This window comes from Sturnus vulgaris, chromosome 1 (assembly GCF_052056855.1).
Source record: "Sturnus vulgaris isolate bStuVul1 chromosome 1, bStuVul1.hap1, whole genome shotgun sequence".
Taxonomy (NCBI): Eukaryota; Metazoa; Chordata; class Aves; order Passeriformes; family Sturnidae; genus Sturnus; species Sturnus vulgaris.
This window is the reverse complement of record NC_142243.1, coordinates 44,298,615-44,319,826: the sequence shown is the minus strand read 5'-3', so window position 1 is coordinate 44,319,826 and position 21,212 is coordinate 44,298,615. Positions and strand designations below refer to the sequence as shown.

The following is a 21,212-nucleotide window of genomic DNA, read 5'->3' as shown; positions in this document are numbered from 1 at the left end:
TGGGAGTATGCACTGACCTGTCTCAGTGTGATAGGGTCTTTCCTGATCTATGTAAGTACCAGAAACAAGTGTGACAATTATAACACAAGTTTAAAAACACTGAATGACACTGCTTCTGGTTGCATATGTAGCCTTTGTTCTCCTGGCTACACCTAACCCTTCTGTGTCCCGTTGGGCAACTGTGATGATTCATTTGTGGTCATCAATTTGTAGCTGACTCCTTGGGGCTTACATGAAGAAGTATGAAACCGCTTTTGGTGGTGATAAAGTTACGATTTTGCTGAAGCTGTAGGAGCTGCAAGTTTAAACCACGCATGTGCATCCTCCTCTTGTGATAACTGTAACCCATACAGAGCTCGACTGTGAGGTTTAATAAAGGTTTATTTGTCAGTATTAAAAGGGCTGATGGAGTGATGTTAATTCTTACTACTTTAAATCATCCTTTTAATTTAAAGATCTGCTGATTTATGTGAACTCCTTAGCAGCACTCGCACTGTAATGATTCTGGTGGTTGGCAAGCAGGAATATCATCCCTCTCCTCTTTCCTTGGTATGCCTTGGCCCACAGAAGACATTCTGATGCCACCAGCAGGAGGACTCAGGTACTTTCAGCAGTTCTGTCCTAATTTACAGCAGGCTCTCTGCCCTTTTAAGGGTGATTTAGCAATACAAGCCGGTAATATTAGCAAGCAGAGGGGACGTCAAGGCATGTAGCTGTGTGGGCACATAACTACAGGGTGATATTCAAAGCCCTTATTGGATCTGTGCCTCAGAATGAGAAGTATTATTTTAGTGCTAGAGTGTAAGATAGAGAACAGAAAGCTCCCTCTTCGTGTTCATCTGGACTCAGACAAACACAGATGGAGGTTAGACCCTGCTCCTTCTCACAGCCCCCTACAGCAGGTCACCCCAGTGGTGGGCTCCAGCCTACAGCTAGACCACAAATCTGTTCTGTGAAAGTCCTGCCAAACCCACAGATGCATGAAGTCTCCCTTATTCCTGCAGGGCATCCTATGTTTCTGGCTGTTTTCTAGAGAGCCGAGCACAATATCCAGCATCCTGGTGTGCAGGAGGCTGTGTCCCACTAGCAGGAAGCAGTGCCAGGGTGCTGCCTCAGCTCCCAGCCATGACACAGCATGCAGAGTCTGGGAGCCAAGCAGCCTCACCCAGCAGTTATTCTGGGACAGCACAACCTGCCTTTGTATTAATTCACAGATTTTCCCTGGAGGCTTCACCTATGCATATCTGTGCAATATGGTCCTGCTGCTATTAAGTTAAAGACTTGTGAGATCGAAGTAAAATTAAGGGAAATCTTGGCTTTCTGGAGAACTTGATTACCTTTATAGTTATGCTATTAAGTACTGGTACATAAGGGGAAAAAAATCAAAGCTTTACAAAACAGTAACAGAGAAGAAGTAAGCAGAAAAGACAAGGAAAATAATAATGTTTATTATATTTAGAAGAGTTTGGATGTGTAGTTCTCGTTGTACCATAAAAGTGCATAAATAGAAGAACTTTTGATTTTAATGCTGTAAACAAAGTACTGATCAGAGGATTTTTTGCATCATAGCCTCAGTAAAATGCTGCTTTTTGCTGCACTTTATCAGCAATGTGAAAAAAGATGAGGTTTACCATGTATAGTTTTAACATTTGCACCAGTGTCATGTTGAAGTCTCTAATTAGATAGTCATGGGGTTCTGACAGAGGACTTCAGCTGTACCCCAAGAGATGTCTCTTAAAATTTTTAATTTGGAACACTTGTGATGAGTGCTCCTGGTTTGGGCTAGCAAATGTGTTTCCCTAGCTGTTCTGTGTTTCACACCTCACAGTGTCAGGAGCAGTACTCCAGGGTTTGCCAGCTCAGCAAACACCTGATTTCAAATTCACAGCACACACTGACTTGTTTCTGTCTCTCTTTGCTTTCCTGAAAAATTTGCATCTCCGAAGATACCTTCTTTTAAAAATATTTTGTGTTTATATCTTTGTGCCTATTTGGAGAAGAATGGGATGAAACTTCAGCATCTATCTCTTAGCTCCTATGCTTCAGGAGCTCTGTCGTTGTGAAATCATTGAAATCAATCTGAAAGCCTCAGATAGGTCTTCATCCTCATTCTCATGAAGTAGGGAGAGGGATTTGATAATAGAGATGGGGAGCTACGGCACAAAGATGCCATATTCTGCAAATATTTGGGCACTTGTTTAAGTGACAAGTATGAATCCAATTCCCTGTGTAATCTGAGGATTTCTGGGAAGCCAGCCAAACTTTCAACAAGAACTCACTTCGGCATCACCACAGTTGCTTGGTAAATCAAGAATTGAGTGGCTGCCATGGGTGGGCAAAATCAAAGAGTGAGTTCTGATATGCCAAGCCTTTATGCTGTGTTTTAGCAGTAAGAACTCTCTTTTTCCTTAGCTGGGGCCATCCTACCCCTTCTTTCTGTTAGGACATTTAGGGAGGCACTGCAGAATCAGCAAGAGTCCCGATGCCAGGAGAAGCAATGGTCCCACAGCAGCCACCCAAGCTTGTTTTACTCTCTCAGGCTGGCACTGCTGCCTCCTCACCTTGTGGGCCCCGATACATTTTTAATTCTGCCGGCATATGGATGTTACAGTCCGAATTTATCACAATGTTTAACTCACTGGAAACACTGGCTTACTTAGCCCCTTACTGGCGGCCCCTCAGCCAGTACAAGCAAACTGCACCTCCTGCCCGAATGCGCTGAAAGAGCTCTCGAGAAGAGCTCAGTGTTGCCCACAAGGAAGGCAGAGAAGGAGCCCCAGAGTGAGCCCAGCGCCCGTCGGTGCTCGCCGCTCCCGCAGGGAGGGCAGACAGGTGCACAGGAGCCCTGAGGATGCCCAGAGCCCGTCGGTGCTCGCCGCTCCCGCAGGGAGGGCAGAGAGGTGCACAGGAGCCCTGAGGATGCCCAGAGCCCGTCGGTGCTCGCCGCTCCCGCAGGGAGGGCAGAGAGGTGCACAGGAGCCCTGAGGATGCCCAGAGCCCGTCGGTGCTCGCCGCTCCCCGCAGGGGGCGCTGCCGGGGCTCGGCGCCTCCGGCAGGGCCGGGGCCGGGGCGGCTCCGCGCGGGGGCAGCGCCGGGCGCGTCCCGCCCTCCCGCCTCCTCCCCGCGTCCCCTCCCCTCGGCCGCGCCGGTGGAGCCGCCGGGCTCCCCCGCTCCTCTTCACATGGGGCTTGCCCTGCCGGCGGGACAGCGCTCCTGCTCTCCCGCCGACCGCTGACAGAGACCCGGCGCGGGAGAAGGGGCTGGTCGCTGCTGCCGCCGGCGGGCAGGTAGGGGCGGGCGGCGCACCGGAGGGGACGCGACGAGCGGGACGGGCGCGCCGGGCTCTGCCGCCCGCCCGGCCGGCGGTGCGGGCGCGGAGGGGGCGCACGTGGAGCGGGCGCCTCGCATCCTGCCCGCCTCCCTTGGACCCTCGGTGCCGCCGCTCCGACGGGTCTTCCCGACAGAGTCTTCCCGACAGGGTCTTCCCGACCCTGCGCGGTTTCGGGATGCTCGCGGGACCCCCGCCGGTCACTTGCGGGCTCATCGCGGGGGGATTCTCTTCCCGGCTGCCGCGGAGAGCGGCGCAACTTCAGGGAGGAACCCGGGCGGGGACACCGGTCTTCCCCGTTCGTCTAAAGGGGACGGAGTTCAATTAAAGAGCCGCGGATCTCCCCTCTGTCTATTCCATCTTTTCTTTTATCTGTCAGGAGAACAGGTCCGTTATTTGTGAAATTATTCTATGTCAGTTCAGGTGTTGTTTCTTTTTTTCCTGTCCACTACCAAATACAGTTGGTAGATTAAAACACAGGACGAATTCCTTATGCCGTAAAGTGAGCGCTATGGGTTTGCCGAGTTCATATAATCTGATGTTCTCATAGCTCAAAATAAACCTTTTCATTAAAAAAGAGAAAACCGGAATCAATCCTCAGAGCTTTTGATTGATTAGAGCTCCCTCGTGGAAACCAGCGGGGAGTTTTGCCTGATTAAGAGCTGCAAAATTGTCCTGAGGTTTGTTACACAACTGGCTGTAGTTGTGCAGTACGGGCTCAGTTAGGTAACTTTGCGACTGGGTCTTGTTGTCACTGGTCCGGCTGAAGTACTTTCAAGTCAAATTTGTTTCATTTCTTCGCTTTAAGCCTTCTCTGCTCGACGTGTACAAGGTAGTGGGAGGACTCTGTTACCTGCCTTAAAGAAGAATAAGCGTGTCGGGTAAACAGGGAAGCTAGTGACATCCCTTGGAGAGATAGCGATTGCGATTTAGAAATGCTCCATGTGTTTTGCTGGCAGTGCTTTCATCCTGAACGTGTTTTATTTCACTTGTGTTACAGTTGAGCCTCAGATGTTCTATTTAATAACCAGGGACTCAGCTGTAACAGAAGGTGTACAGACATGCATGTAATCATAGTCTCTCCAGCAAAGAGTATGCTTTCTGGTGTGATTATGCAGAAATGGTACAGAAAACAGAACATTGCTCCCAGAATAGCTTGGAGGTTGCAATTTCCACACATGTGAGCTGACTATTCAGTTACTGCTGTTCTGTTTTTTCTGTGCTGCTGAAATACCTGACAGTAAGCAATTTACAGAATACAGTCACTCGGTCGTGGAACTTTTCTTCTTGCTGCAACTGCAAGAGTTTATATAATTTTTTTTTTCTTAAGTTTTTTTAGGAAAGTAGGTAAAATAAAATGGAAACTTTCTTGCCCTTCAAGTAGCAGCAACATAGGACCAGACTTGGGGAGAGTGAAACAAACAAAACACAACATTTTTCTTTGGGGCTGAAACTACTTTCAGATGAGAAAAACTCTTTTGGGATGGCACTTCTCAAGTTTATTCTTGGTCCCTTGAAATTTCAGGTGGTGTAGGTCTGATCGATCTAGCTATTCAAGTGAAGAGAAGTAGTCTTATTGTAGTCTGTAGAGTTCGAATGCACGTTAATGGAAAGCTTCAGATAGCCTTCAAATGGTCTTTAGTGGGGCAGATGTGTTTGCTGTGTTTGGGACAATTGCATTTCCATTCAAAAGAATAGCGAGTGTTTCTGAAGCAGGGCGTAACTCTGTTAGCTTTAATATTCAGCACTGGTGTTCCCAAACTGAGACCAAAATCCAGTAGGAATCCTTCACGTGTAAATTCAGTGTCTGCAGATACAGATGTTGGCATTGCTAACCTCTTTGGAGGTTGGATACCTAGTATCTTTAAGTCTATGGAAAAAATTCAGGCGTATGATGAACAGCTTTCCAGAGCTAGGGTGATGGAAAACAAATTGTGTATCACTAAAGTTAAAAGTATTCAAGAAACCTGTTAATACTGTTCAAAAGGAGGTCCTTAATATGCATGTGAAGAGCATTATCAGTTTGTGTAGCTCAGTAGCCAGCATGCCACTGAGCTATCATGCTTAATTACCCATCTCCTAATCTTTGAGCAGATATTTTTCTAAACCAGGGTGCTTAAATGTACCCCAGTTTGAAGCACTGAATTATGTTGAACTAATTCTGCTTAAGAGATAGTTTTTCTGTTCAAGGTGCAAATATCCAATCTTCTTAGCAGTGTGCTGAAGCCTGGAGCTCTTCATACACAGAAAATCAAATGGGGTGCACATTGTGCTGTTGCATGCTCAGTGCTGGTTTAAAGGAGACTTTTCTATGGCAGCTATCATTTATGTATAACAATTGTTGATTTGTCTTCACGAGGTGACCTAACAAGTGTCGTGGATGTGAAGAGATTAAGCACTTTGCTGAGTTTGAAAGAGCAAAACATTGAGGCCAGATGGGAAATGGTCTACACTGGCAGTTCGATCTGGCTTGTCTGCCTTGTTTGCTATAGATTGTTTGAACAGCTCTTTCTAGGTATTGCATTCAATGGTTGGCTGACAACATTCAAAGTTTGAAGTGTTTTTCTATTACATTCCTTTCTATCTCTTTCCATGCACATGGTATTTGGTAGGCATTAGTATTTTATCATGCTGTCATAGCTTCCCTTTTCCTGGGTTTATTATTTTAATGTTTTAAAATCCTCTATTAGACTCCATGCAAAAACTATGATCTGTTGTTAATGGATGGTTAGAGTGGTGAAATTTGAATGTGAGATAGCCAGCGGTCAGCACTACGGTTCCTGTGCAACCATTAGTCAGCAACACTTTGCATAAATATCCAATCTAAAATTTAATATCATTCACTGTTCTGTATCTCATTGGAAAGGTGACTTTAGGTTAGCAGCAAATTCTAACTGGAGGATGAAGGATACATGCCTATAAAGAGCTGTGCTGAGGCTAATGTGAAAATGGTAACTTGAGTTTAAGCATTTGTGACTCAAAAATTTAAGTGCATTTTTGCTCCTAAAAACTGCAATATAAAACCTTAGGGTGGCTAAGCATTTTCAGTCTTTTCGCAAGATGTCTGAGAGTAAAACCTGCAAAGTAGCTGTTCTGAGGAGTTCTGCTTTTGTCTGCCCTTGGAACTGAAGCGTCCTTTGCTGGTGCAGTTGCCAACTATGATAGTTGTTGGTAGAGGTTTTTATTCGGTTTAAATTCACATTGGAGTTGCTAAAGACCCTCATGTTATCTCCCATTAATCAGCCAACTGTGGCTGCTGTCTTTAAGCAAACGAAGTTGTGTTAATTTACTCCTGCTTGCCCTTTTATGCTGCAAGTGCTACACAGCTATGAAGTTGCTATCTAGCTTTGACTCGGACACATTCTTCTTCCAAGTGGTGTGCAGTCGTCAAACAGCCTGGATTCTCAGAGAAAGGTAGGTCTGAAAGTGGCATTTTTGGCCTAGAAAAAAGCTGCACAGAGATAAGGGGAGCTACATGCATGCTTAAAAACTAGCACATGCCCAAGTGTTTTGGTGAATAAGCTGGAATGCTTTGCTGAATCACAGCTGTGAGAATGCAGAAATCCTATACTTACAGGTCTGCTGCAGCTGAGTGCAGCACTTGGAGTGAATTTCAGGGCAGGTGTTTGGAGACTATCCGGACAGCAAAAATTAACCAGGAGTGGGACTGTGCATGCTACAGACAGGAACAGAAAAATTACATTGCAAGTTGCTTTGCTGGGAAATTTTACCAGTACCTCTCCCTCTCTCTCTGATACTCAAATGCTGAGGGGAAATCGATGCGGTAAATGACCCATTTCCCACTGATTTCCTTAAGAAAATAATTATGTGAAGGGTGTGTCTAAGCAAACCCGCGGCCTGCAGAAACGGTGGGATTTGCCCAATAATGACGTTTTTGTGTCAGTCCCTGTTAAGTGTTTCCATACGCGGGACCACAGCGATAAGTGTGGAAGTCCCGGTACCGACCCAGTCTTGGTCCCATTAACCCACCTGCGAGCTGGGCGGGGAGCGGGGCCGGCGCTCCGGGTGCTCCCGGTGTTCCCGGCGCTCCCGTCCCGGCGGGCGGACGGAGCCGCCGGAGGGCGCTCGAGGACCGGCGGAGCTCGCGGGGATCCTCCCCGCGGGATGCCGGAGGGTGTGCGGGGCGGGACGCGCATCCCGAGACACCCGGGGCGCTCCCCCGGAAAGGCACACCCTGCGCACCTTCCCGTTCGCAGCGATCGCCTGCTTTACCTGGGTCATACTCTGATGTCCTGCGACACCAAAGCCATTTCTTTCACTGTGAGCCTCGTTATGTATAGAAGCTGGTCTGAGCAGAAGGAGATTCTTCTCCTAACTTAGCTCGCTGCCCTCCCCCGCCCTATTGTTTCCAGTAACCTTTCCTACTTTGTCAGCCCATGCCCTCCAAAGCTGGAAATGAAATTATGTCTGCTAGCTTCTTTGGTATCCTGACTGAAGGCAGTGCAAGAAGCAGCTGGGGATGGGGCACTAAGAGGGTTCTTGGCTAGACCAACCTTTTGTGGCTAAAGCAGTGATTCCCGGCTGTGGGACTTTGATTCCTCATTTATTGTCAAAAATGCGTGATTGACACAGGGGGAGTACCCACAGCGTTATTTCCTAGTGACTGCAAATTGGCTCAGCAAAGTCTGGAAGTGAGTGGCTATTTTACAGAGAGTTGGAGTATTGCTTAGTAAGATTCCCTTTAGTCGAGCAGGGGACAAATGGAAAGCAGGTGTGCCCTAAGTAAGAAAAGTTTCTGTAGAAGACTGAGCTGGGGAAGTACTTGGGCAATTAATCCATGATTTTTCTAATCTATTGCCTTCTGTAGTTTTCTCCTGTGAATTGATCACTAAAAGTTACTTGGAATGTTTGTCATCAGGCAGCAAGGTAGACATTCCTGTGCCTCTGGAGAGGGCAAGGCACTCTTCTCACAGGTGGAAAAAGCCAATAATTTGGCTGTGTGGTGCAGCTTCGATGCGGCCTGTCCCAGTATTGATTTGACTCTTTTTTGACTGTTTACTTGAGAAAGTTTCTCCTTTTGCATTATGTTGTCTAGAGCCTTCTGGCAAGGTTGTTGTCTTTAGTAGTGCTTGCCACTGTGGCTCAGCATAATGTGAAGGACTAGGATTGCTAATGTTAGTTGCCATCTAGAACTCTGCCAAAATCAACTGAGTATTGTCAAAAATGCAGAACTGTCTTGTTGAATTAAAAATATCTTTACAATATCTGCAGTAAGGTAATACGCATCCTTACAATTATGTGAGGACTGTGACTGGTACTTTGAAGTCATTGCCAGTAAAATCCTCAGAAATGTGGACAAATGAATAACCTGCAGCTAAGAGTGTGCTAAGTAATGTAGACAGCTGTTTCTTATTTGGTTTTACACTAATTGCTGCTGCTGTTACCATTGCATTTGTGAGTTGATAGGGCTGCACATCAACCATGTACTCCTGGTGCAAATGGTGGCCTGGTGTGTTGATAAAAACAGATGCTTTTACTTGGCTTTTAATTTATGGTGCAAGTTTTATGGGATCATCGAAGCTCACTGAAAATGATGGAAAATGGGGATCCTGCCAGACATTTGGCCAGGCAGGCTCATCTTTGCATAGTGATCAAAGAAAGGATGAAGGAAAGAAAATCTGTAAAAAATCTATGAAATTATTTATTTGGAATGAGTGTGTAAATGAAGGAAAAGAGGAGAGTGAGGGAAGGGAAAATAGAAAATTAGAATAGCTTGCCTGGCAGAATATTTTAGGTCGGATCCAGTCCTCTGTGAGGGATTGCAGGCAGCTTGTACCTGCTTGGGATGTTCTTTTTGAACTCACAGAGAGCTTCTGTTTTAAGCTTGTGTTAAAGACCTGGGCTGAGGCCCAGCTTCACTTGCATGGAAAAAAAACGGAAAAAAATTGCTGTACTAAAGCTTAATTTTAAAATATTTGTGTGTGTGTGATTTTGCAGATATATAAAATACAATGTTGGCTCTTTATGTTGGAGATGACAGTATATGCTGGAGGTGGCCACAGTCAAGTGAAGAAAGATCAAGCAGAAACCTTTAAGGCACCTGTAATTTTCTCTGAATTTAGGAAAAGTCCTTTTGGCTCTTCATCTGTGTTTAAGTGGTGCCTGATTATCTGTAATTTTACTTTTGCTTCTCTTTGTGACATAAGCAGTCATGCTAACTTTGCTAAAGATTCCAAATAAATATTTCTGTTAGTTTTGAATTTATATCTTAAAAGATCAAGTGCAACTTATAGGAAAAATGACAGTATCAATCCTATCAATCCTTCCTATTCCTATCCATCAAAATCTTATCTTCTGTAAGAAAAAAATTGGGTTAGGACTGCAGAGTAGTCAGAAAGGAAGAAACTGGTGAACTATGTTTGAAAGTCACTTTTTTCTTCACAAGCTCATATACTCTGTATGTCTCTCTATTAAGGACTAGGTGATGAAGTAGAATAAATGTTCATTATATGCAGGTTGTAACTGCAGTTTGAAATGTCAGATGCAGTTTATAATTAGAAATAAGAGACTAAAACTTCATCTTTGAACATAGATTTGTAATGAATGGCTGATTTAAAATAAGGTATACATAAAAAGGCATGAAAATGCTTAAATATTTTTATGAGATTATCCCTTAGTATTGAATTAAATATTGTCTTACTTCTGTAATTATTTTAAGTGCAAATAATAATATGAAAGGGACTGATTATACACGAAAATACTTAGTGTGTGTTGAATTTCAATAGTCCTCTTTATGAATTATATTCAACTGTGGACTCAAGGAAGGGATACCTGAATAAGCTGATGCAATGCTCCCCCATCAACTCAAAACAGTATGTAATAAAAACATTAAATAAAATAGATTGCAGGGATAAGTTAATTGGAAAAGTACTCTTCAGGTGATTAATACTTACATGTTTTCCATGGACTAGTAAGGGAAATGATATTTCAGCTTTTGCACTCAAAGCTAAAATGTCTAGTTTGTGGGGACTTAGGAACTTTCTGATTTCATCAGTGCATTCATAACCATAGAATTTTATCAACTATTCATTCAGTGAATTTGGTTGGCAGTGTGGATTCTGTTAGATGGAGCTCCTGTTAACCACCCCTGTGTGGAGAAGCGAATGCATTTAGCTGTAATGCTCCATTGGCCACTTTTTTCACCCTTTACTGTGCACAAAGAGACTATGAAAGCAAGATACACATAATTTTAAAACTGTTATTTACTGGCTGAGAAGTGTGGTAGGTGACTAACAACCAGGCAAAGCACTGACTGACCACTTCTAGGTAAAACAGCTGCTTCACAGCCTCACAGGAATAGCTGAGGCTGGGAGGTACCTCTGGAAGTCATTGGTCCAATTCCCATTTTCAAGCATGGCCACTTAGAGCTAGTCACCCAGAACAGTGCCTAGGCAGTTTCTGAATCTCTCCAGTGAGGGAAACTGCAACTTCCCTGGGCAACTCAGTGCTTGGTCACCCTCACAGTGCAAAAAGTGTTTTCTGATCTTCAGAAGGAACCACTGTGTTTCATGTTGTGCCCATCACATCTGGTCTAGTCACTGGGCATGACTGGAAAGAGGCCAGCTCCATGCTCCGTGTGCCCTCTCTTCAAGTATTTGTATATGTCAGTCATTTCCCCCACTCAGCCTTCTGTTCTCTAGGCTGAACAGTCCTAGTTCTCCTTCCTCTTATGTGAGGTGCTCCCATCCCTTCGTTGTCCTTGTGGCCCTTTGCTGGTCTCTCTCCAGTGTGTCCATACTGCTCTTTCACTGAGGAACCCAGATCTCCAGGTGTGGCCACCCTCATGCTGGCACCATTGCTGGCCTGGCAGTCATCAGCCCTGGGGAAAGTTCACTTCTGTTGTGCCTTGGATGGACTGATGCTCAGTACTGTTGGGGTTTTTTCCCACAGCTTTCTCTAGGTTGTTTTTTGGTTTCTGTTTTTGTGGGTTTTTTGAGTCCTTGAACTCTTAACAATCTAGGATCTTTCAAGGATCTTATGACTAGCTGCAGATTTACCATTCTTGTCTATCATGGCTCTAGTCTGAGTATTGTTGCACAGCTTTCTTGCAAGCTGGCAGTTTCCTTAGAAGTTTCATTCAAGGTTATGCAGTTCTGCTGTGTCAAAAGTAGGCCTTGAATCACAGATAACTGAACCCCTAGGAGGAGGTTTCACACAAAGCTGAGGTGTGAAATCAGTATGGGCTATGCTGTGCCAATTCCCTTAGGAGGACACACAGTGAATAGCAGCTGCAAGGTTATTTGAACTACTTGCAAAATAACTGAATGTCTACAGGAGAAGCCTTGTGACTTTAACCTTCTCTGTGCTGGACTTTTACCTGTCAGTGTGATTTCGTGTGTATTTCTGATGCTGATGTGGTTTATAATTGACTCTTTGATCTTAGACAGAGACAAGTGGTGCTGATGTGGATTGCCTATGGTCAGGAAAACTCTTGCCAGGAAAGGTTTATGTTGAATATTAGGAAAAATGTCTTCACTAAAAAGTTTGTCAAGCTCTGAAACAGGCTGCCCGGGGAACTGGTGGAGCCACCACTCCTGGAAGTATTTAAAAGATTCATAGATGTGTCACTTAAGGACATGCTTTAGTGGTGGACTTGGTAGCGTTAGATTGACTGTTTGACTCAATGATCTTAAAGTTATTCTATAATTCTAAAAAAAATCACAACTATGAAAAAGAGGAAATAGAGGAAGGTGAAGCTCAAGACGTTGACAGGAGTTGTAAAGGAGCAATGGACTGAGGGTGAGAATGAGGACAAGTGCCTGCTATGTTATATGCAGGAAAGTGTGGTGCAGCAGGTAAAATTAGAAGGAAGTTAAAAATAAGAACAAGTTTTACGAAGAGACAAGATGATACTTCTAGTATTTCCCAAGGGATAGAAGGACCCAACATTACAAGTGTGTTTTAATGAAAAGACAGCTATTAAAGTTCTCACTCACTTGAAATGCAAAGCAGAATTATATTGTCTTCACTGGTGCTAGAATTATTCTTGTCTTGAATGTCAGGAAAGGAAGAGAGTATGAGGAAAGAAACTAAATGTTTTCTTGTATTTATAACTTTACAGTTAAGTTTCTGTTATCTACAGTGGAAAATCAGGTCAAAAAACTGGGAAAAACTTTCTCATTGGGAACAGTAATACAACAGAAAAAATTCTGAAATAATTGAGTTTTCACTCAGTTGAAAATTTGAAGAGCAGAGAGTGTCTACTGTGAAATTTTCAGATACAGTTAATTCAGTTTTAGGGACAAATGGTATTTCAGCCACACTCTGTGATTTTATGAAATCTTCCAGAAAGTGGGCTTTCAAATTTGTTTGATCCTTTCTACACAGGAGTCATATCTTTCTTGAAGTGTTAATATCTGTGTAGTACATGAAGGAAGCCAACATGTTTCTGACAGAAAACCACATGAGTTAACAAACTGAAAATAATGGGGTTTGTTTGGGGCTGGTTTTGGTGTTGGTTTTTTCCTTGAACTAAGAGTTCTGCTAGTGTGCAGCTGGTAATGATTGTGTTTTGTAAACTGGGTATTTATTAATGCTTTTTGATCTATTTGCTGTTGCAATTTAGATATTTGACTACTTGAGGTGGCTTCTATGACTTGCTCGTCAAGTTCCAGTTTGACACCTTTGAAAATTGCCACCCCTCTTGCTGCTGGAGAAACACGAAGCATGATATGAATGACTTCCCACTGCTCTTTATGAAGAGGGACAGGTGCTGTGGTAGCTTCCTCAAAGAGGTGCCACTTAAAGCTTCAGGTGTGGTGGCATAAGCATTTGTCACGTGTTACCAAAGTGACTGGCACATCAGTCATCCTCTACTTACTGCTTTGTTAAGGATTATTTTATGCACTGGAGTGGTGTGGTTGTGTGCAGTGTGGGGGCAGTTTGTGTGATTTATTTTGGTTGTGAGTTGGTTGTTTTTTTGTGAAGTGTTCCGTTTGAGAGCAGTTAAATTGCAGAAGTCTTTATAGGATATTTTCCGCTAATTTTGTTTTCGAAAGTGGTCAACCGATTGGATGACAAGACTGTATGCACGCTAAAATTCTCTTTTTCGTTAGGATGTGATGCTGAAGAATGACTTTTCCCCATCCCTGTTCTTTACTTCCTGCCAGTAGCAAAACAAAAATTCCTGTATCCAGTTGAAACATTTTTCGGCAGTGTTCTGATGCCTTGAGGAGCTGGAACAGAGGCTACACACAGAGTTAAGGGGAACAAAATGGGTATTTATTGTGAGGCCCACGAAAGGCTTACAAAAGCCACACCGCAGCAATACAAGTGCCACAGTCGTGGCCCCTGCCCGGATGGCTCCAAGATGGAAGGAAAGGAGGGGGTTGGTCATAAATCTTACACTTTTATAGGTTCTGGTTAATTTGCATAAACCCACCCTCCACTTGTCCACGTAGTTTGTGCTTAGGGCCTGAAGTTTGGAGGAACTGTCCTTGAGTTCTTAACTAGAATAGGACTGTTTTGTCTTCCTCACCCTAGTACATCAGAAAAGCACATCCAAGGAAAACAGGAAAACTTAAAACTAAAGGCATCAGTTCTCCGGGTGTTTCCCAAATTAGGGGTTGAATTTGTCCCCATAGCAAATGGATTTGCTTGGTTTGTTTAAAAACAGTCAAGAACATCAGGTACGATTTGTTTTGAAGTTCTCTAAAACCTCTTTTGAAGAAGCATCCTTTAAACTTTTTGGAGTTAGCTGCTCAAAGAAGTGTACTTGAAGGCAAGCAGTGACTCTCAGAAGGGTTGACTGGAGGAGATTTTAAAATTAGCTATTCTAACCTGCAGTGGATATGGATTTGCTTTGAACCAAAGTTTAACTGGTGCTCATAAAAAGTAGTTTCACTGTGAAGATGTTTGTTTCCTGCCTTAAACAAATCTTTAATTTCTGCACCATGATACTCATGATGTTAATGTATTGATTTGCTTTCCTGTCCTTATAAGCTACCCTGGTCCTTCTTTTACTGGAATAAATCTGTTCCTGACAGTTTTCTTACATAAACCTACCTACATGGCATTAAGAAGGTCTAAACCTTGTAATGAGTAAGCCAAAGATGAAGCATGATTTTTACAAATGACAGTGGTGAAGCCAAATATGCTGTAGGAATTTAGGATCATAATGTGCATAAACAAGAGTTCTGCTTGACTTGAATTTTACTGCCTTCCTTCCTACAATTCCTTTCACTGTAGGCAGTTAGTCTGTAATAATTCTCTAAAGTGAGTACCCAGAGTTAATTTTCTTATTTGCACTTATGTCTTGGTGATGTTTTATTATGGAAGTAGTTATGTTTAATCACCCAATTAGCAGGTGAATAATTCTTTCATGCTTTTGCATCCATTTCTCAGTGACCATCCATTGTTTGATATGAATTTTTTCAAAGAGTGCTTTTTTTAACTGTGACTGGAGGGTAAGTTGAGGTTGAATGAAATAGAAAAGAGAGAATGTTGAGGATATGATCAATTTGAAATGGTCCGTTTCTTCTGCAGTTCAAGACAATTAGGGAAGATGGATGCAGCAAGTGACTTGCAGTGTAACTGATCTCCTTAAATTCACTGACAAAATACGAGCTGTGCTCCAGAAATTTTCACAGATTATCAATGTGTGTGTTTCCAGCAGAGTGCACAAGTTTTATAGAAGTGGCAGTGACCAGTGGCTACTGAAAGATATGGGCAAACAAAGGGGAGAGTAGCCCTAACATTTCTCATGCAGCTGTTGCCAAGAAACTTCAGCTGAACATAACATAACCTAAGTTATTGATTGTGGTTTCCTTGGCTTAGTGATGATATATACATTAGACCACAAATTCAATTTCTCTGAAGTGGTTCTCATGTGACTTATCCTTGGATCTGTTAGTGAAGAATTTTGTAGTCTGGATTTTGTGTTGGGATTTTTTTTGTGTTTGTTTGTTGTTTATTTGTTTTAAATTGATTATGGATGCTGTAAGCAGATGGAGAACACCCAGCGGAATCGCAGGTGGTAAATAAGGTAGAAGTTCATGTCACTTAGGTTGAAGTGAAGGAAAAATTAGTATGCAGCTAAAAGCTTATGAATGAGGGAATGACGGGTGTTAAATGCTTTTATTAGCCATGTGTTAGGAGGAAAACACAGAAGATGACCTCTGTGGAACAGGTATTGCACTAGCTGTCAATGTAAAATGTCTTGTGAGCCGTGTAGAGGCTCACAAGCCTTGTGAAGAGTGAGGTAGTTACATTTGGCTTGCTTTGTTTGCAATCCACCATGGAGAGTTGCCAGGATTCCTCTGCAGAACAAACTGTGCATGAGCAGCAGAAACTTTGGAGCAGAGGAATTGAAAGGTGTCAATAAGGATGGAGATGGATGGAGAGAATTTTGCAGGAAGTCCTGCTGGAATTGTCTGTGTACCTTTGGGCTTATGTAGATGATGAAGGTCTGAAAGGGCCCCTTGTGACAGCTCCCATGTGAAATCACTTGTGTTACCAAGGTGTGATTCATGAGAGCTCATGTCATCCCTTTCCTGTTGAATGATCTCTGTTTTTGGGGTTTAAGTGGTGTGGGTCAGTGCTTGAAGCTGTGTGAGGATGCTGGTGTGAGGCTTTGGTGACAAGAAAGGCTGGCCATACCTGTTTTAAATAGTTTCCTAAATCATATTTGGTGCCTGCAAGCATCCATGTATGTTTTCAGAGATGCACTCAGACTTTAAACAGAGAAGACTGAATAAATTTTGAGCATGATTTAGCAATATAGGTTTCTCCAGCTGTCACTTGGCCCTCTCTCTGTGCTGCACTAGTCACCACCCATGTTTTAAGGGAACATAAAGGAAGACTGTGGGGGTCTCAGAGCACTGATTTGGTGACTTTTCAGAAAGGAGATTATCAGAACATTTTGCTATTGCAGGTAAGAAGCAAAGATGTTTAAAAATCAAACCAATCTCAAGGAAAGAATTTGAAGCATTAGCCCCACTCCATATTTTCATGACATTTCATGAAGAAGAAACATTAGGCAAAAATGCTAAGAGGGTTTTCTTCATTAATTATTTCTTGTAAGGTATGAGGTTTAAGGATTTCATGCATTTGGGATGCTTTGAAAATGGAAAGTGGGACAGGAAACACTATTTTCTAGTATATTTTTTCTCTAGGAGTTTGTTATGCAGTGCATAACAAAGTGTGGGGATTTGACTCCCAAATTATAGCTGTTTTGTGACTTAGCTGCCTTTCCTAAGGAAAAGAATATCTATCGGTATAATTTTTGATCTGCAAGCTCTCTTGGCTTCCAGTTATTTCTTTTTACAGCATTGCAGAGCCCAGTTTTGTGACTTTACTGAGGTTCTTCCATCATAAAAATGCTCACAAAGCACCAAACAATGCTGAGTTGGGTAGAAGATGAGAAAAGAAAGCAAATCAAACGAACTGCAGTAACACAGTTTAATATTTTACATTGTATCGTCATCTTGTTTTCTTGGTACTGGTGGAAATGAAAAAGCAAGTTGTGATCAGTGTCTCAAAATCAAATGTAAACATCTGCAAATTTTCAGATTTTTTTTGGTGTTATACTTAAATCATGTATAAAGATTTTCAACTGAGTATTTTTCTGTTCAGAGATAAAGAGGATAAATTAAATATCATTATTAAATATCTAGCTTTTGTTTTTACTCAGCTCTTACTGTTAGGCTATTTTAAAACAGACTTTAAGGAGTTTATGGTTCTCTTCAACCTTATTGTTAAGATAAAAAACTTCTTAAAAAATCCCAAAGCTTACTTCATGTTTGTATAATAACTCTTATTTTTCTAATTTTAAAATTATCATAGAATCATAAAATAGTTTGGGTTGGAAGAGACCTTAGATATAACCTAGTTCCAACCTCTCCATGGGCAGGAACATGTCTCAGGATTGCTGAGGTCCCCATCCAGCCTGGCATTGAACACTTCCAGGGATGGAGCATCTGCAGCTTCTCTGGGTAGCCTGTTCCAGTGCCTTACCACCCTCACAGCAGAGAATTTCTTCCTCATATCTGAAAGAGTAGAGATTTAGGTTAGTAAAAAACCTGTCCCCCTTGTCCTACCACTATCTGCCCATGTAAAAAGTTGCTGTCACTTTTTTTTATAAGCCTTCTTTAAGTACTGAAAGGCCACAGTAAGGTCTCCATGGAGCTTTCTTTTCTCCAGGCTGAACAACTTGGCTTGTTGAACTTCTTCATGAGGTTCTCATGGGCACATTCTCAGGCTTGTCCAGGTCCTTCTGGATGGCCTCCCATCCTTTTCTTTCTCTGCATCAGCTGGTCAGCTTTGTGTCATCTACAAACTTGCTGAGGGTGCACTCACTCTTGCTGCTTATGTCATTGCTAAAGATGTTTTAGGGCTGACATCCCAAGACAGAGCCCTGAGGAACTCCCCTTGTCGTCAGCCTTCACTTGGCCATAGAGCCATTGACCACAACTCTGGTTGCATCAGTCCAGCCACTTCTTCATCCAAATTACAGTCCATTCTTCAAACCCATGTTTCTCCAATTTGGTGATCAGGATGTCGTTTAGGAGTGTGTCAAAAGCATTAGAGAAGTCCAGGTAGGTTACAAGGATTGGCCTTCCCTTGTGGACTGTTGCCATCATGGAAGGCCATAAGATTGGTCAGGCATGATTTGACCTCAGTAAAGGTGTTCTGGCTGTCTTGGATCAGCTCTTTGTCTTATATGTGCCCTAACATTGCTTCAAGGGGATCTGCCCTGTGATCTTCCCAGGCACAGAGGTAATTTCACTGGCAGTTTTGTTTCTTCCCTTTTTAAAAGCAGGAGTAGTTTCCCTTTTTCTAGTCATCAGGAACTTCACCTGACTGCCATGACTTTGCAAATATGATGGAGAGGGGCTTGGCAAGAACATAATCTAGTTCTCCCAGGACTTTGGGATGCCTCTCATCAGGCCCCGGGGGTCTTGTGTCTATTCAGTTTCATCAAGTTGTCTCAAACCTGCTCTTCGCTTCCAGTGGGAGGAACATCACTAGCCCAAGCCCAGCCTAGAGGTTCAGGGACTAGGGAGATATGAGAAGCCTGAGTTATACTTCTAAACCATTGACCTGGATTGAAGCAGATGGGCTTTCTGGCTTTAATTTGTCAGGAAACATTTGTCTTTGCTTGCAGGGTCAGGTGAAAAAAGTATTTGATTTTTAATTGGCCACTGAACCAAGTAACCATAAATGCTTTCTTGCTTTGTTCTGATACAAATCTTCATCTAACTTGTTACTTATTTTGAAAGAACAATGAAATTTATTTTTTTAAGATTTTTGGAGAGTCCTTTCCTGAAAAAAAATTATTTTCCGAAGTAACTTTCGTGGCAGCAGAACACATAGGTGGCTTTAAAAGTCAACAGCAAGGATTGTGGTCCTTATGTGCAGGGGGCTGATGGTTATAGGACTTTCTGTGGGTAAATTGAAACTTTCCTTTTTCTGTAAAATGTTTGTACTTGGAGCTGGGCCAGAGGACAAGAGAACTGCCTGGATTCCCTGCTCAGCTGGCTGCTGCAGAGAGAAGAGGTGCAGTGCCTCTGTTTCAGCACGGTTTCATGTGGTGCTGGCATCCCTGGCAGGGGCACACTGACTGAGGCAGCATCAGTTAACTGCATTAATAGCACTTGTGTTTGGAACAGAATTGTTATTCAATTTTTTAGTTGAAGGGATTCAGCAAAGTGAGTGGAAGTCATGAATAACTTGGTTTATCAGAGGGACTGAAATTCTGGGTTATTGTGTTGTTTATCTGAATAAATATTTTTGGTAGCTCTTGCCCCATCCTATTCAACTTGTTTGGGAACCTCTTGCTATTGTACAGGGTATTGCCAGCTGTCAAGGGAAGTGGTGACTCTCAGCTTCTTTTGCTCTTGTTTCTGTAGGGTGTTCTGGGAAAGCAAGGCTCAGGTATGAATTACATCTGGGCAGAAATAGCCAGGGACAGATTGCCCTGTCATGGTCCTGCTTACCTGAGGTGTGTATTTGGGAGCTGGTTTTAATCCCCTGGGAAGGAAGAGCCAATATGAAAGGTTGAAACAGGAAGGAAAGGAAGGGAAGATTAAAAAGAAAAACTGCCTTTGAAGTCACACTTTGAACCAGCCCACGAATTCTTACAACCATTGCATAAGTGTGGCTCCTCTGTGCTGTGGTGAATGAGTCACAAACATTGCTGCTGTGCTTTTTCAAATCTGTGTAAGGAAGGGAAGCGATGCTACTCCAGCTTTTCTGACTGAGAATTGAGGGGCAGCAGGATTATGGGATTTGTCTACAAACATGCAAGGGACCTGTGGCAGTGAGGCAGTAGAAGAGGGATGTCTGGACTTCCAGTCCAGCACACAGGCTAACACAAAATGCTAAAAAATATTTTTTTTGGTATTTTGTACATACTGGACAAAAATAGAAGAAAGCTTGATCTCAAAATTTTGATTAATTTCTATTCAAATTAAGTGACAGGCAGAAATAGTTGCTTGTGATATATCAGTAGTGCGGGTATGCTTTTAGCCCATGCAGAGGCTCTTGTGGAAAAGTTACTGTTTTTGGAGGGATTTAGAGCTATTTCTCTTCCATGAGCTATTTACTGCTTCAACTGAACTAACATCTATTAAACATTCATTCTAAGTACAATACCCTCAAGAGTCAATTTAGGTAAACTGCAATATCTCTTTCTAGGCTAAAAATTGCTCTGTATAATGCATGTAGAAAAAAAAAATCCATAAAATTATTTTTCCTGCTCTTCTCAGTCTTTATTATATTCTGAGATTATTTTTTTATGAGGTAGTAGGGAAGGAGGGAAGAAAGCTCCTTTGTCAGCTGCATAAAGGGACAGACAAATCTTTTGTGTGTAAAGGGTTTTTGGAATGATGTCTTCAATTTTCTTCTAAGTTTTGTATGTTATTATGACTAAAACTTTCACACTCCATTGTCATAAACAATAGTCTTTAGAGCTTTGGCATTTTCCAGCCTGGCAGCCAAATGGATGTGTGGAACAATGCTGAAGACAGGGACTTAAATCACGTTGCGATACACAGCTAGCCCGTGTGGTTCAAATACTGTGTGCTGTTTTAAAAACATTGTGCCTGCAGCAGTGGATGAAGTTTGAGAATTCGCATTGCATTTGATTACTGTTGGAGAAGACAAGCGGCTGCCTGAGGTTGAAGGGAAGGGAAAAGATGCTGCTGAAGCACAGAGCTCACTGAGCTGGGAGCTTGTGGGCACAGGAAGGAGTGTGATGCAGGTGAGACCTGCCTGGACTTGTGGGCCTTGGTGGGAAATAGGAGGGATGGAGCTCATCCTCTGGGTTGGGTGTGGGTGCAGAGGGTCTGGGGTCTCTTAACCTTACCCTGGCACCATTGTCCCTCTCTCTTAGAATTGAACTTTACTGTTCCTTTGGGTCTTACCAGGTGCTAAGGGGTAGGTCATTAAGTGGCACAAGGGACTGGAGCATGTCAGACTTGAGGAGATATCAAGGGATGGGATAACAGCCCAGTAAAGTCAGGGAACATTTTTTCCTTAGTCTCTAGTATATTTTTTAATGACATTATATGAATATTTTAACAGACTGGATATTCCTCTGTAGTGTCTTAACATTTTGGTTTTTATGAGGATGTTTTAAAGAGACAAAACCAAAAATATAATTTTGGGATTTTGTGCAAGGATTCTTTGTTCTTTTTGCTGTGACAATTTTCCATTAAAGCTAATATTTACCTGTAATTTAGTGAGTCCCCATCCACCCTCCTCCTAATCAGCTCTTGCCAAGCACAGGAAAGGGATTCAAGTAATCAATACCAGGATCTAAACTTAGGGTCAAAGAGGGCTCACAACTTAATGTGAGTCAGGTGAGCTAAGTTAAGTCTCCCTCTTGTGCTCTGAACTTCTAACTTGGCTAACTAACTCCAAC

The 21,212-nt window shown here is 42.7% G+C and overlaps 1 protein-coding gene across 2 annotated transcripts in view; it reads left to right on the top strand.

Annotated features, from left to right (window-relative positions):
- Positions 1-3,101: 3,101 nt before the first annotated feature.
- The window catches only part of CPNE4 (copine 4), a 223,454-nt gene continuing 205,343 nt past the window's right edge, over positions 3,102-21,212 (top strand). The window contains exon 1 of one of the 2 annotated variants that reach the window (XM_088165064.1): positions 3,102-3,287. The gene's annotated coding sequence lies outside the window, so the exon portion shown is untranslated. The remainder of the gene's footprint in view (positions 3,288-21,212) is intronic. The other variant, XM_014878363.2, reaches the window with a different exon arrangement.